General features: G+C 45.0%; 1 long non-coding RNA gene across 2 annotated transcripts in view; it reads left to right on the top strand.

The window, feature by feature from the left end:
* Positions 1–16,854, top strand: part of LOC111941094 (uncharacterized) — a 28,755-nt gene that overhangs the window by 2,120 nt on the left and 9,781 nt on the right. Inside the window, exons 2-4 of one of the 2 annotated variants that reach the window (XR_015281220.1) lie at positions 5,560–6,176; positions 10,247–10,318; positions 11,378–12,608. This is a non-coding gene — a long non-coding RNA (uncharacterized LOC111941094). Of the gene's footprint in view, positions 1–5,559; positions 6,177–10,246; positions 10,319–11,377; positions 12,609–16,854 lie in introns of those variants that run through there. The other variant, XR_015281221.1, reaches the window with a different exon arrangement.

Below are 16,854 nucleotides of genomic sequence, written 5' to 3' on the forward strand. Positions count from 1 at the left end.
CATGTTTTTGAAAGATAAGGTGTTCTAGTCCTGTTGTGCCTGGAAACGTATACAGACTATTCAGCCAGCACAGCACTTGTTTTGTGGAGGTTTCACTGCATTCAGGGAGATTTTTTTTTTTTTTTTTTCCTATGAAGAGTAAGTTAATTAAGCTCAGTTTTCATATGGATTTGCGTCAGACATTCCCTTCACCTCTCCTCTGCAACAGATTCGTGGCTCCCTCTCCTCCTGTCTCCAAGGCTGATTCCTGATACATCCAAATCTCCCTTCTATGTCCCCAGCCTACTTGTCTTGGCCTTCTGTCTGGAGCAGCACATGCTGTGCCTGGTTGAGGGATGTGTGTACTCTGGCTGGCCAGCTGCCTGCCCCTTATCTACTGCCAAGGAAGCCAAGCAGTGCTGATAAGGGCTGAGCTCTCCCTGCCTTTCTCCCTGGCAGAGCACTTAACAACACGTGTCTTCTCTAATGCAGCCGCTGTTTGCCATGGAGCTAGACTGACTTTGTATTTCCAGAAGCTCTGCTTCTCTTACAGGTGTGGTTGAAATCAGTCAAAAGGTTGGCCAGCTTATACTGGGGGACCCTAACACACCCACACACACACACAGAAATCCAACATTTGCATAAACCTTTCTCTAGGAAAGGAAATTGCAAGCAGCAGGAGGAAGAAAGTGAATGGAAGAAGGCAGCATCAGGGCTGCAAATCCCAGAGCCCAGAAGTTACCTGAGAAGCAGGGTGGTTGTGGAGAAGGCAGGCAGGCAGGATGTGCATCTGCTCTAGAAAGAGCTCCCAGCTGTATGCCTGCACCTCCAGGAAGAACATTGATTTAGATGGGTTATTAGTAGGTTTTTTTTGGGGTTTTTTTATGAGGGTGATGAAGCACTGGCACAGGTTGACCAGAGAGCTGATGGATGCTGCAACCCTGGAAACATTCAAGGTCAGGTTCAACAGGGCTTTCAGACACCTAATCTCATTGAAGATATCCCTGCCTTTGGCAAGGGAGTTAGATTGGATGACTTTTAAAGGTCTCATCCAAATCCAAATCCAAACTATTTTACAATTCTGTGAAATAATACTTGATTTTAGTAAAAGAAATTGTAAAACTTGATCCCTGACACCAAAGCTGGATATTGCTATGTCCTATTAATTAATCACAGAATCCTAGAATGGTCTGGACTAGAAGGTTGGAAGTTCATCTCATTCCACTCCCCTGACACGGGCAGGGACACCTTCCACTACCTCAGGTTGCTCCAAGCCCTGTCCAACCCAGCATTAAACACTTCCAGGGATCCAGGGGCATCCACAGCCTCTCTGGGAAACCTGTGCCAGGGCCTGCCCACCCTCAAAGGGAATGATTTCTTCCAAAAGTCTAATCTAAATATTTTCTTTTTGTACTTTAAAACAATCTCCCCTTGTCCTTTCACTATCTGCTGAGCAAAAAGTTGCTCTCCATCTTTTTATAATATCCCCTTAGGTACTGAAAGCCTTCAGTGAGGTCTCCTTGGAGCATTCTCTTCTCCAGGTGAACACCCCCAGCTCTCCCAGGCTGGCTCCAGAGCAGAAGGGCTCCAGCCCTGGCAGCAGCTCCATGACCCCCTCTGGACTCGCTCCAGGTCCACATGTTTCTCAAACCATGTAGCTCAGCACTTTTTGGCCATTAGCAGTTAAGTACAAATGGCTGCCAGTCCCATTTGGATTTGAGGCTGCAGTGTGAGAACATGAGCATCTCCCTTAAGGTCTCTGAATGTGTGTGAGGGGTTCAGCATCCTCACAAGGACATTCATGTGCAGAGACAGCAACATCTCAGCGGTATCTGTCATCTGTCTGCTAAAAAGAACAAAGGAGGTTGAGCAACTTGGTTTAGTGGAAGGTGTCCCTGCCTGTGGAACAAGATGATCTGCAAGGTCCCTTCGAACCCAAACCATTCTGTGCTGGTATGAAATAACCTAGGACCTAAAAAAACATGATGAAGCAGTAGCTGGCTGTGCTGTGCTACAGAGGATACATGTTGACTTCCCAAAGCTTGTGGCCAAAGGAGATACAACATCAATATCTAATAACTTCAAAGACACCTAGGATTTCTGAATGACCCAACACTAGCAGATATTCCTGCATGAAGGTAGAGACAAGTGCAAAGTGCAATGCCAGGAAGACAGTCTTGGAGGCAGAGCAAGTAGTTTTTGTGTTGAAGTCATTATTACCAACATGTAATGTTGGTGTTAAACTGAAAAAAATGGAGGAGCATTGAGCAGAGTTGTGATACAAAAAGATTAACCAGCATGTTCAAGACAGATAACAATGGGGGAATCCTCACCCTGGTCTGTAGTTTGCTAATGAGGGGAGCTGAAGGGTCAGGCACTGATCTCTTCCCTCTGGTGGCCACTGACAGGACCCAGGGAAGAGCTGGAGCTGTGCCAGGGTGGTTCAGGTGGGATATCAGGGTAAGGTTCTTCCCCCAGAGGGTGCTGGCACTGCCCAGGCTCCCCAGGGAATGGTGACATTCCCGAGGCTACCAGAGCTCCAGGAGCCTTTGGACAGCTCTGCCAGGGGTGCCCAGGCTGGGATTGTTGGGGTGTCTGTGCAGGGCCAGGAGCTGGACTCTCCCAGAGCTCCAGGAGCATTTGGACAATACCCTCAAGGACAGGGTGGGATTGTTGGGGTGTCTGTGCAGGGCCAGAGGTTGGACTCATGGTCCTTGTGGTTCCCATCCAGGTCAGGGTATACTGTTAACTGCTGTAAATAAAAGCAACACACTTCTGTGTATAAAAACAACCACAATTCCAGGGAAAACCACTGGTAAACGTTCCTAGATTTCTTAGCTCGTTCTGTTGAAGAACTATTCTGTACTTCAATAGGTGCTTTGTCTCTTGCATCACTGGCTGCAGTGATGCTTCCCTGCTTTCTCTAAATGCCATCCAAGCGCGTTATTTTCCCTCCAAACTTACATGGAAGTAACTCTTCCCTTGCACAAATCTGCAAAAGATTATGAAAGAGGGAATGGCACTGAGTCTGGAAGCTCTGAAAGGGACAGATTCCCTTTCACTCTGCATCACTTCATGGCCAAACATGGAAACTGCTTGTCCATGCCATTGCAGGACTGTCTGCCATGGGGGAAGCAGTACAACACTGGCAAAAACCACCCCTGCTGTTGGTACCAGCACGAAAAAACTCCTGGAGGGCTGAAACTGTGTGTTCCTCAGAGGGTTAAATATGGATTAAACCCCCTTTTCCTTGTATCTCATCAAGCTTGCACACAGCTTCACACTGTATCAGTTCTTCTGGAAGCACAAAAAGGGTTAAAGAGAAAACCACACTCTGCTTTCCCCATCACATCATGAGGAACATGTCAGTTGATTTTCAAGACAAGTAATGTCTGGCGTACCGTCAAAACAGGCATTGCATTAAAGTGACTAGAGAGGAGCGTTAGCATCATAAATTTAAATTTAGTCATTGCACGAGGGATAAAAATCTCCAAAATAAACTTTACTCAGTCATACCCGCATAAATTAAATACTCACAAAACTTCTCAAACATTAAAAAAAATGCTGCAACCTAGGGCTAGGAATAACAGCAAAATACATTAAAAAGGCATTGCATATTTCTGTTACTCTTATCTTTCCAATAATGAAATTATTAATTATTTCAGTAATGAAATGAATAACCTCTGAAACCTTGAAACACAAATCTGTTCACTACCTCTTCTGAAATGCAGAAGTATGTTTCCAATATTACACAAATCACTGTCACTTCAGACTGGGCTGTTGGGAGATTTCAAAACAAAGCCAAAATAAAAAAAAAAAAAGAGGAATCAGTTCCACGGTGAAAAAAATATTGACAAAAAATAAAACTTGACAGCTCTTGATGTAAGCCTGCTGTGCCTGTCCTATCCCCTTGGCAAAGCAGACTTCAGAAATAACCACTATTCAAAATAATTGGCTAAAAGCAAAGTTCTGCCTTTCTGACCCATCATCACACAAACTGGTTGGTGTTTGTGGTATAAAGTACAGGGCACTCATCACATGGAATGGAGTTAGACATAATCCTTATAAGTGACATCCCCCCTGAGATATTCATGGCGCAGTGAGAAGACCTATATATCTCTTCTTAATTTACACTGTATAATTTTGATGAGTAAATGATTAAACTGCCTTACCTTAATTCCTATTGCCTTTGTGCACATAAACCCAGTTGCCCTGAGTAACCAAAAGCGTAATGAATTGACAGACAGCTTGGGCACAATCAGACACTTGAATTTTTAATTCTTTTGCTGAATTGTCTTGCTTGATTTTGTGCTGAAATTGACAGGAAACTTTCATGCACCTAAACTGTCTTTTCCTTCCCTAATTCTGGTTCTTACTGCTTAGAAACTTTTCATGTTGCCAGCATTTCTGTTTTTCCTCAGATTATTCCTTTGTCCTTTTTTATTCTTCCAAATACTGCACCATTCATCTGCCTACATCCTTTATTTTGGATTAGTTGATTAGAAACACATTTATGCTAACCCCAAATAAGCCATCATTAAAGTGAAATAGCCTTATTTACAAAGAGATTTACACAAGTTTATCTCTACTGACTTAAATAAACAAGTGTAATTTGTGAGTAGGCCTGGGGGACAATAGCTTTGTTTCTGCATTAATGGTAGGCCTTGGTCCAGGAAGGATTTGAGTACGTGTTTAAACCTATGCAGTGAATAAGCCAGTGGGACCAGTCATAGAAACAAAATTCAGCATAAATACAAACCTGGTATGATTAATTTTTTGATCATCTTTATTTCATTTTTCAGTTTGCTTTTTCCAGGAAGCTGACATTAATTCATTACACTGAAATCTTCAAAATAATCAGGAAAAAATAGTTTGTGCCTCTGTAGGAAGGATCAAAATAAACCAATTTATGCCGTGATCGGTTATTGCAATACAGTCTGTTTCTGTTTTACACTGTGTAAGAGGCACTATGCTAATTAAGCATATGTTTGTATAGATTAGTCTCAATGAGATTTACCCCAGTTTTCTACACCATCTGTGCAAGATTGGTAGCCGAGTTGGGAGTGATCTCTGTATATATTGTCTATACTTGATTGAGTTGAAGAAGTGTTTACAACACTTTGAAGTAGACGTTTTCTTTTTGTTATTATTGGTCTAGCAACTTTTATTTAGGAATTTTGGCCATTCTCCTTGTGTTTTCAAAAAGTAGTGATTTATGACATTATCAATTTAAAAGTTTTGATTAAAAGTTATCATCTTAAAAGATTTATTCTGATGGACCAAATAAATCAAGCAAGACTTTAAAGGACCTGACAAATCCCTTCTTGCTTAGATTCACTTAGAGATATAAAACATATATTACCGTTTAGCACATGAAGATAACACAAAATAAAAATGTTGCTATAAAAAAAATTAGGCCTTAAAAATATAGTGGGACTTTATCACTACAAAGCTGTCATGTTGTTTATTTTAGCTCTTGGCATTTATCATGATGAATAACTGATGCAAAAAAAAAAAAAAAAGTCTGTCCTTCTCGCAGTGCTTGCAGCCAACTGATAGCTTTTTCTGTGTAATCCCCAGGAAAGCCTGTGTCAGAGCCTCCATCCCTGGCATTCCACATTACCAGGGGCTGGTTTTGTCATCTGGGGTGACAGGAGAAGGAGCTCTTTGCTCTGGACAGCCCTGGAGCAATGCTGTGACAGCCGCTGTGTTTACGAGGACGCTGGGGAGAACACGAGGAGTCACCCCAGCACTGCTGGCTGGTGGAAGAATTGGCTGGCAGTGTCCTCCCCTGGTTTGGGATTGAGCTGGTGCAAGAAGCTGGGCATGTGTCCTCTCTCAGCACAGCAAACTCCACTCTGCAGAAGCAAGTTTTGCCCTGTTTTATACGTAGGAAGTGCCTTGCTGGCAGCACAGACCAGATCTCACCAATATGTGGGCAGTCATTGTCCTCATGCCATGTTCTGGCTGCAAGACACCAAGAGGCTAAAAATTAACATTTTACCAGACTCTTCAAATTTATGACTAAGATGGATCATTACAGCCATTACTGTATATTGTTCACTTCAAAGACCAAATAATTTCCCCCAAAGGATCCCTCCTTGGGTCCACAACTTTAGCAGCTGTGAGCTGTTGCAGGAGAGGCAGCTTGGCTCCCATGACAAACTTGGGTTAAAGAAGGATCTCCTATTTGCCTGGTAGGTTGGTGTGATGAAAATGGGGCCTCTCTCTTTTATCTTCATGCCATCAGATCTCATTATACCTTTTTGTTGGTTTGGTTTGGTTTTCTTACACTAATGTCTTCACATACAAATCTTTATCACATGTAAGCATTTGGCTGCTGGGAGTGAGACACCTCAGTGGGTTTTTTTCCTAAGTAAACACTCTAAACCAAGTTTCTTTGGTCTTTCCCTGCTAGGAGGATTTCCAAACTTCCATGTTTATCTTAAACCCTCTTTGTCTCTTCAGTTTTCTTTTAAAAGCATGGACATTGAAACCATGAACCGCCCTTTACTTCATTTACAGTGGTACAACAGTTCTCTGCCTTTATTAAGTTGTCTTCTGTTTATGCATTCAAAGGCCCCCTTTCCATTCTGAGCTACTATGTAAAACTAGGAATAGATACAGTGACCTATAAGTCCTTTTTAAAACCACTGCTTTCCCAAACGCAGCCCCTGCTCTTCACATTGAGATGTGCACCACTGATTCCTTCATTCAGCTGTCTTAAAAACACCAGTCTGAGTGACTACATTTACTGCACTGTGCAGATTGGTCTGTAAAAGTAATTTGCCAATATTTATGAAATATGGCAGTAAGAAAAGACTCCCAGCCTCCAGCCACAGGCAAGGATAGCTTTTGATTTTTCTGACCTCCGTGCTTACAGGTGAGGAAAGACAAAAATGAGAACTTAAATGCTTTAGAGTGGTATTGCTGGTGGAAATGGAAATAGAGAGGTATGTCTTCTGGTAGATGTGACCAAACCAAACCTGAAACTGCAGTCTGGCTGAATTAGCTCCTCCATGCAAGTTTGTCACAATTGCAGGCAAGCAGATTACAGATCATACAGTTTTATGAAGTAAAGATAAGGAAATCACTGCATACAGACTGAAAAAGCTAGATTCAGAATTAGTCAGCCTGTTAATATGTGCCATGGGAGGGAGCAGGGCAAGAATGAACTACAAAAGGTGAAAACCTTGGAAAACATGGGAGATGACACCATGGACAATAAAAAGGAACAGCATCTAAAATAGAGGCAGTGGTCTGCAAAGGGCAAGAAACAAATGGAAGAGGCTAATATTCAATAATCCTGCTTTATGTGTTCATTCCAAGATACATTGCTTTCCAAGCCTGCACAAAGAGCAATCTGCAGCAGTTCGGAGTCTACAGCAACAGAAGAAAAACAGTAACAGTCTTCAGAAGGAGCATCTTGCTCTCATCCACTGGCTTGAAGATTAAAGCAAAAAAATCCAACCAACCAACCAAAACAAAAAAATAGTTTGCACCTCAAGCACTATTAAGACATTATATGGGAAATGTTCCAAGGACATTATGTCTTCTTTGCAGAATGAATGCAAGTGTCTTTCACAAACTTAAAAGCTAAATTAAAAATTTAAGTAAAGATTTAAGGCAAGCTTTTTATGTTGGACTCAAGGACCCACCTTGTCCTCTGTGTGTAGCTTTGACATTAACTGTGTTCAGTGTAACCACAGACTTCTCCTTAGATAACAAAGGGGATAGATGTTTGTGGTTTGCAGGGCAGAGGCTAAGAATTTTGGCCCAAGCACTCCTGGTGGGTGATTTTATCACAGTACAATGCTTTGGAGAACCTTGAATTGGGTGCAATTGTTCAATTTTGTGTATGAAGCTCAGCTGAACTCTGGCCCACCAGCAAGAAAAAAGCCCCTTAGAAGTTAAAGAAAACAGAGGCATCATCTGGAAAGCTGTTTCCAGGATTCATCTATAGTTTAATGAGAGTTGAAAGCCTCTCGAAGGAGCTCCCTATCTCAGGGTTTGTGAGTGCTGTAACCAGCACAGTGTGGAGTTCAGGGCTGGCTGGCTACCCAGGCCCTGGTGGATTTTGCAATGCACCAAACTTGGCAGGTGATTACACTGTTTGGGGAGGAAGAGAGTCAGGGAATGTCAGTCTGAACTCTGTCCATTCTTAAGAAATATCATGGAGACATGCCTGGAGCAGGTTTGAGTCCAGCAGTCATTGTGCCCAGCACAAGCTCTAATGACTCTGCTGATGGGCACTGACAGCCACAGTGCTCCGTGTGAGAAATGCCCTGCCCTGAAAATGCTTAGAGAAGTGACAGCCAGTCACTTGGCCTTCTTTCTGATCATCCATTCCTGGGTGCTCTGATGAGATGTCTTCTCATCCTTCAGCTGATGTTCCTGCTATTTCTCCTGCAGTTGATCCGGAGGAGAAGCACCTGCAGTGTCTCACCTACCACGTGTCAGTGCCAGACAGCTGATTGTCAGCCTACCTGGAACTGTCTAGACGCAGTGATGTGCTGTCAAATGCTCAAAGTTAACAAAATGATAGGGGAGAATATTTTCCCCGTGAATCCTCTTTCAGTCATGATCTCCGAGGTTATTTGTGTCAGTGGAAGTACAACATTTTCAGATGAAGACACAATTCAGTGAATCAACTCTGCCTCTTTAAGATGTTCTAGGGTTTGGGGTTTTTTTTCCAAAGTCCATACCTGTCATCAGCTCAGGCTTACACAAATTCCCCAGGCACATGCAATGCTGCTGTTACAGGTAGTTTGCACTTATTTAACAGCTAATGACAGTAGATAGTGGTCTCCTGCTGCTAGATAAAGCCAGAAGGAAATCTGTGACAATTTACATTCTGAGGCCATTTAAAAATTAAGGCTAGTGGCTTGGAAAAAAAAAATCTTTTTTTAAACAGAACATCAGTATCTCTTCTTAGCTTGCTTCCCAGCAAAAGAGTGAGGAGCAGAGAAGGGTGAATTATGCCAGCACCATTTAAAATCCAAATAGATAGGATCGTCCCTATGAATGAATCCTGCCATTCTCCTCTCCTGTCTTTTTGCCCTTTTCTGAGCACAAAGACTTACTGGCGTCTGATATGGCTCAAGTCTGTGACATGACCCAGCTACAGGCTCAGCTGCTGGTGAGGCTGCCAGGTCTCTCACAGAACGCTTTACGTGGAAGATCTCTGTGCTCTGAGCCAGGAGCTGCGTTGCATGGCCGCTGTCTGTGGCAAGAACAAACCATTGAGGAGGAAGATCAGGGGAACAGGGCCAGCCTCATTCCCTTGCAAGAATATTTGTAACATGGTTTTGCTCTGTAATATGTACCAAAAAAAAAAGGGGTATTTGTGGGATTTACAGGCTAGGCCGTTGCTGGCTTTTGAGGGTGCCTTGAGGCTATCTCCAACACCAAATCCTAGCAGACAGATGGTTGGATGCACTTCACCAAATGTTAGAAGTTAGACATCAAAGTCTAACTTACTCATCCTAAAGTTTCTAGAGGACAGTTCATCTGGCCTGTTTTAAAGATTGTTTTAGGATGACATGAATAATAATAGGAATTCCCTCTATTTTTCTGTGCTGACTATAAATGTAGCCTCTTAACTTTCAGATACCTCAGGCTGCTTCAAGTCTGCAAGTCTGGCTCCAGACAGACAGCAGAGCATGAAGGGTCTAAACCTGCAGGGTCTAAACCTGGAACCAGGTCTGAGGCTGGCCACAGCAGTCTGACTTTCCCCCTCCTGCTGCAGTGTGAGCAGATCAGCAGAGCATGGTGTTGGTACCGCAGCCGGAGACACAGCTGGTGTGGAACCAGCAACACCCAGACAGAGCCAGACTTTCCACTTTCCAAACAGGGCAGGCATGTGGAAAACGTTGCTGCAAATGGTCCCTGGCCTGACCTACATCCCAAACCATGCCCAAAACTTGTCTGTAAAGAGCAACTGGCCCAGGGCCCAGGCTTTTCCAGGACTGCAGCAATCAGAGAGCATGGACAGCAGAGCTCTGTGTGTTGGGTTTTCTCATCTTCATCTGCTTGGTGCTGGGTTCAGGCTGAGATGTCCCCCAGGCTTTGGCATCCTGTCCTGCTGCACAGCAGACCTGACATCCTTCTTGGAGCCACTTGGAATTACCCTTCAGTAGGGTAATACCTATATTAGGCAACAGGCTGGGGTGCAGTGTTGGAGGTTTTGTTGTTTCTAAAAGTTTCAAGCTTGGATCTGTTTGTTTTCTCAAGTTTGGGATTTTTTGTTTTGTTTTGATTTTTTAAGGTACTGAGAAAAAGCCTTGCTGTCCCAAGCATCCTCAGCACAATCACAAGATGAAGCCTCAGGTCTCCAAAGGTAGGCATGATAAACTCAAAAATTAAAATACAAATCTGTTGATTACCAGAATTTCTACCAGGCATGTAAATCTCTGGTGTAACAACATAGTGCCCAGCATAGCTGGGAAAACTGACATGGTCACTGTATGACAAGGTCAGGACAGGGATTGATCTGGGAGCTCTGGAATTCCCTTCCTTGCTGATCTTGCACAACATCACTGCTTGCCAGCTGTTGCCTTTGCCTCCTGTTCTTCATCCTGCAAGTTTTTAAACAACTTTTTATATTATTGTACATTTGCATTTCAGTGTGCTCATGAAGAGAAGCCTAGGAAACTTCAGTAAAATTTTTTTCACCTTTTGATTTTTTTCCCCCCCCATTTTTGTACAGTTTAATATCTAGATGTCAGGTGTTCTCCTATAGAGGTCCTGAGAAGGAATTTATGATGATTTTGCTGCCCTTCATGTCAGTGGACAGCCATCAATATCTGCCAGCTTTGTCAGTGACAGCAGCTCCATCCTGCATGGGATGAAGGAGCTGGTGTGTGGTTGCATCTCACACAAACTCCCCCTTCACAAAGAGCCAGTAATTGTTAAATAAATTATATGCTTTATTGTCCGCATGTTAATAACTCTAATCCCACCTCCAACTACCACGTTTAGAAATGTGATTAGGGAGGATTATACCTCACCTAATGCCTAATCAGTTGTCTGTTCCTGGCTGGCCTTTTATTTCCACACACGCAACAAAAGGGATCTAATCAAACATCTTGCACGCACGGAAAATGCCGAGCGAGTTAAAAATCAGTTGAGTGAGAGCAGGTAGCAGCTAGAAACCAGACGTGACTGAAACATCAGCCAGTGTGGTCACAGCTCTGGGCAGCACCCAAACTCACACCCCAAGCATTTGTTTAGGCTGATGAAAAACCAAAAGGGCTGGAGGTAGATCTCCACCAGATTTTTTCTTTTTTTTTTTTTTTTTTTTTTCTTTTTTTTTTCTTTTTTTTTTTTTGGACAAAATGTGGTTGGGATTTTTTCCCCCCTCCTCACACAGTTCTTGGTTTTATTTTACTTTACATAGGAAAACATGGATGCCTTTTCCAGCAGTATTAATGAGCAGGCTGCTGAGTGCCACATTTCAGAAGCTGCCTGAACACCGTCCCTCGGAGCTGGTCCCTGAGCACCACTCCTTGCTCCCTCTCTTCATGTGAGGTTCAGTTGCTAGGATAGTAAACGTGAAGTGACGTCCTGCTGACCCAAAGTAAAAATTTGGGACACTTTTTGAAGTTTCCATTGGGTGAAACTTCAGTGAGCAGAGTCACAGGACAGGATGCCTTTCCCCCTTGACTGTGCAACCTGAAATCCAATCTGCTCCACCTTTCCAAGGATTCATATCACACAAGCACCCAGAAATAATCACCTCTTCCCCTAACAGAGATAGGGGCAGACAGGCAGAACCTCATGGAGTTCCCCAACTACTTTAACACCAAGAGAAATGGCTTAGTGAGAACCAGTAGGGTCTAGAAATCCCCTTCCAAAAAGATGAAATACCAAAAAAACCTTCCCTACCATAAGTTGGCATAACCCTGTTAGCACAATGGGAGCCACCCCAGTTATCCAACTGAGGTTTAGCTCCTATTTCTTGGGGCACCAGCTCTGCCTGCTTTCTCCTTCCTTTGACACATCCCCACACCCAGCAACCACTCGTGGGCAGGCAGAGCCAAAGGGACCCAGCAACTGGGAACAGAGGTTAGAATTCATCCCTGGTAGCTGCAGTACAAGGAAGAAGGTTTGTCAAGTCTGTACTTGATGTCTACTGTGTACTGCAACAGCACACTGGAGCTGCTGCCAGGGCTGGAGCCCCTGTGCTCTGGAGGCAGCCTGGGAGAGCTGGGGCTGCTCCCCTGCACAAGTATTCAGGCTCCAGGGAGAGCTGAGAGCCCCTGGCAGGGCCTAAAGGGGCTCCAGGAGAGCTGCCCAGGGACTGGGGACAAGGCCTGCAGGGCCAGCACCCAGGCAATGGCTTGCCAGTGCCAGAGGGCAGGCCCAGCTGGGATATTGGCAAGGAATTGCTGGCTGGGAGGGTGGGCAGGCCCTGGCACAGGGTGCCCAGAGCAGCTGGGGCTGCCCCTGCATCCCTGCAGTGTCCAAGGCCAGGCTGGACAGGGCTTGCAGCAGCCTGGGACACTGGAAGGTGTCCCTGCCCATTTGGAATGAGATGATGTTTAAGGTCAATTCTAACTCAACCCAGTCTATGATTATATAGATCTTCTAAAATTCAAAAAGAAAATAAAACCACATTTTCAAGTTGTTTCCCATTGTTGGCACTTTTTTTTTTCAATAAAGTTAGTTCTCTTTTGCTTTTAGTTTATAATTTCAATACCATGGTGAAATCTGAAATGCTGGGAGGCTGTGGAACCTTGGTGCTGTTGGTTTGTCTACAGTGTTTGTTATCAGGAAAGCCAGGGACTATGTTTAGGGGAGAAGAAAGGAACAAATATTTGGCAAAGAACTGAAATTATGTCCTGAACATCAACACAGATGCAAATCAAAGCATGATTGTGGAGAAATACCCAAGGATTTAGCAATTCTGGATTAGAAAGAGGATTTCAGCCATGTATTTCAAATCTCTAATCTCGAGTGAGCAAGTAATCTAAATCCACCTAATAACAATGAATGAAATTATAGCTTAGCCCTTTTTGCTTCATATAATTCAGAATAAATGTATTTCATGAGCTTTCATTGGAGCATTACTTTACATTGCAGTGATTTTAAATACTGAATTTTAAATCTGTTCTCTTGGTTGACTGAAGCCAAACTTTCTCCCTGATTTTAGTTTACAGTGTTGAAAAAACTGCAGTGTACAGCTGGGTGCTCATGTAACCCCAGCTGCTCCCTTACTAGACCTCTGTCTGTGAATCTGCCAGCTTGGCTGCTTCAGAGAATTCCAGGTGAAGATCAGGTTTTGGAAGGACCCAGATGAGTTGTGGTTGAGGCTGCAGCAGCCACCTTTCTGATGGACACCTTGAAGTGATCTTACACAGCCCAAAGATGCTGTTTAAAGCCATTTCAGCAAGGCAGCACTTGGAAATTCCATCTGAGGACTGATGCCACACAGTGAAAGTGGGAGATGCTTTGGTAGTGGCCAAGCTCTGGGCTGAGCTTGCTGTGCCTGGGCACAAAGGTAGACTGGAGTCATCAGTAGAAGTGGAATCAGGCCATATCTGAAGATGGCTCTTCCCTGTGAGTGTTCCAGGACAGGCTGGATGGGGCTTGGAGCAACCTGGTGTAGTGGAATGTGTCCCTGCCCATGGCAAAGTGTGGAATGAGATGATCTGCAAGGTCCCTTCCAGCCAAACCATTCCATCTGTGAAGAGGGGCATGAGGTTCATACAGGGTTTTGTTGTAGCCCCCCCAGCACAATGTAGCAGCTTGTTGGCCAGTGGTGTCAGGGGCTGCAGCTCTGCCTCTCACTCAGAGATGGGCTCAGCCCTCCTGTTGTCCTCTCCATGGTCTTGAGGAGCCTTGGATGGATGAGAGCAAGGGGGAGCACTTGTGGAACTTCCCTGTGGCTGAGCAGAGAGAAGGAGTGATCAGAAAGACACTGATCCTCCTCCTAGGGAGGGCAGCAGCCTGAGTCTGCACTCACTGTATTCTGGTTTATGCTGTGATTTCAGTCTTAGGGAAGAAAAAAGAACCTGTAACCCAAGGAGTGGTGACTCAAGGGCTGTGCCTGTGGTGCCTCCCACGGCCAACAGCTGCTGGGGAATCCTGGAGTGGCTTGGATTGTTAAGGACCTTAAAGATGATACAGCTCCAACCCCCTGCCATGGGCAGGGACACCTTCCACCAGAGCAGGTTACTCAGAGCCCCAGCCAGACTGCCTTTGAACACTTCCAGGGATGGGGCAGCCACAGCTTCTCCAGGCAGCCTGTGCCAGGGCCGCCCCACCCTCACAGGGAGGAATTTCTTTCTAATATCTAATCTTACCCTGCCCTCTGTCAGTTGGCAAGCATTCCCTCTTGTCACTGTGTGCTTTTGTAAAAAGTGCCCCTGCACCAAAATCTGATCCTGCAGTCAGCTGGCACATTCATCCTCCCCAGGCCTGAAGCCTCTGTGCAAACCATGGCCTGCTCAGACCAAAAAAAGAGAGGTGTTCACCTTTTTCCCAGTGATGATCCACTTCTCCCCCTGCCCTCCAACCTGACCCCTCCCAGGATGACCTAAAAGTGTGAGCCCATGGGAGCACAGTTATGTCAGACACTGCCCAGACCTTGCTTCAGCTTCCACATCCCCCAGATGGCTCAAGAAGTCGTGACCTACCATTTTCTAACTAACATGATGCAGTCTTGGCTGTTCTTGTAGCCAAGGTGGAGTTTTGAAAGCTAGAGTAAATGGGAATTAAAAACACTGGAGGAAATACTGAGTGGAAGGAGGCAAACAGCATGGATGAGGTTAGCAGATTTGGGAGATAGCACAGTTGAAAATTCGGTGTTCGGTCCTTGACACATGCCAAACTTTAGCCTCAAAGCTGCTTCATCAGGACACCAGGGTACCAGCCTGGAGGAGCCAGTGTGTTCCCATCTTCCCACACACAGAAGATGGCTTTTAAGGCCACGTCCAGGAGGGCAGGAGAAGCTGAGGGCTAGCACACTTCAGCAGCTGCTAAATTACCTCTCCTGTGACAGAAATTTCCAGCACAGAGACCATCTCACCAGCTGCCTGACAAGTCTCAACACAAAGCAAGAGAAAAAGCTGCCCACTTTGGTCACTTCTGCCAGTGAAAACTGCTCCCCCAGCAGCCTCCAGCTCTGTCTGCTTGTGACTGATCCACAGGTGTCTTTTTAGCTATCATACTTTTTCCCCTCCTCTCTGCCTTTTTAAGAGACAAAAATTCAGCTGCTGGATGAATGCTGACCTGCAAATTGGGGAAAGTGCATGGTGGGGAGGAGGGACAACACACTTTTGCCTTCTTTGTACCTACAAGTAAAGAAAGCAACACCAGCAAACTTGTACTTCAAAAAAAAAAAAAAGGAAAAAAATTAGAAAACAGTGAGATTCCTTTTCCCCACCATTATTTGTATTTTGCTTTGGCTGTGTCTTGGATGTGAGGATGGGTGTTAGAAGCAGGGACCTTTGAGGGCTTCAGGACACAGCTCAGGCTTGACCAGAGCAACACACACAGCAACAAACACAGGGGCCATACTTAGAGCTACCAGAGCACTGCCAAATCAGGCAGCTGAATCCCATTTTAGGTATCCACATCCAAAAGTCAAGCCGTAAATAATAATTTTCAGCCATTGTTGATGTTTGTCATCATCTGTCAGACCCTGGACAAACCACCCGAGTCACTGCAGTGGCATCACTCCCCATTGCCCCTTCACACTCAGCACTTGTGGTTTATCTAGCTTGGGTTTTTTCTGCCATCCCATGGCCTGCTCTCTCCACACCATGATCCCACTGCTGCTTTTTGCTTTCAGTGCCTCTGAAAAATACACGTATTCCCAGCAATTTCCCACCCACCCATTCTGCGTGCTCTGAAAGGGCTTCTGCCCATGCTGGATGGTACAGAGAGCACTCTGTCGCAGCTGGGATGTGCTGGTGACCTCCCCTCAGACTCTGAGATCTGGATAACCAGCCTTCAGCTTGCATTCTTGAGAGCAGTGTTAGCTCCTGCAGAGGCAGATTAGGCCTCAGAGATGTCCTTCTGCCCCCACTCAGTCCCTTCTTTTAGCCTTGGTTCGATATCAGAGTCCCCTATTGTGCAGAAGCAGCAGCCCTGGTGTCACAAAAAGGGGGCCACTCCAAGGCTGAAGCCTATTTCTCAGTTGGTTAAAATAAATAGATTTTTCTCCCAAGACATAACAGTTTCCACTGAGGATGCCAGTGTCCCCCACAACTGTCCTTCCTTGGACTAGAAGAGAGCTATGCAAGGGCATTGCTATTCGTCTAGCCATGTGTTTTACCTTCTCACTAATGAAAACCATCCCTGTTTTTCCTCTCAGAAGCTGAAACGGGCTCCCATCCCAGCTTGTCTTTGAAGTTACGGTTTCTGACTTTCTCTGTCTCTCCCTCCTACCTACCCTCCTCATTTTGAAGTGAGGGATCATCCAAGGGACACCAATGTGTGCTTGATTGAGAGCCCTCCAGCTCTGCTCCAGAATGGAGCAGACCAGACTGATAAACCGATATGCACCATCCATCTCCAAGGAAAAGGCTTTCAAACCCATACAGCTCCCATCCTGAGACACAGCCCACAGCTGTGCAGGCTCTCAGGGAGGTGGAAAGGCAGCTGTGCCCACCCCAGGGACAGACTAAGTCTCAACAGCAGCTCTAACCCCTTTGGAAAAAAAATAGATTTGTTTTCCTGGGGCACAAATACTAGTAATATTCCAGGAGTTCAATTCGATCATCCTTGTGGGTCTCTTCCAGCTCAGGATATTCTATGATTCAAATACTCATCAGGAGCCCACAGCCTGGAAAAGTCAGTTTGGGAAAGAAACTGTGGCTTTCTAGTAAAGTTTGGGATGTTTTCAATCTCTGATCCTCAAAACTCAAG

Source organism: Cyanistes caeruleus, chromosome Z (assembly GCF_971803275.1).
Source record: "Cyanistes caeruleus chromosome Z, bCyaCae1.hap1.1, whole genome shotgun sequence".
In the NCBI taxonomy this organism is placed as follows: Eukaryota; Metazoa; Chordata; class Aves; order Passeriformes; family Paridae; genus Cyanistes; species Cyanistes caeruleus.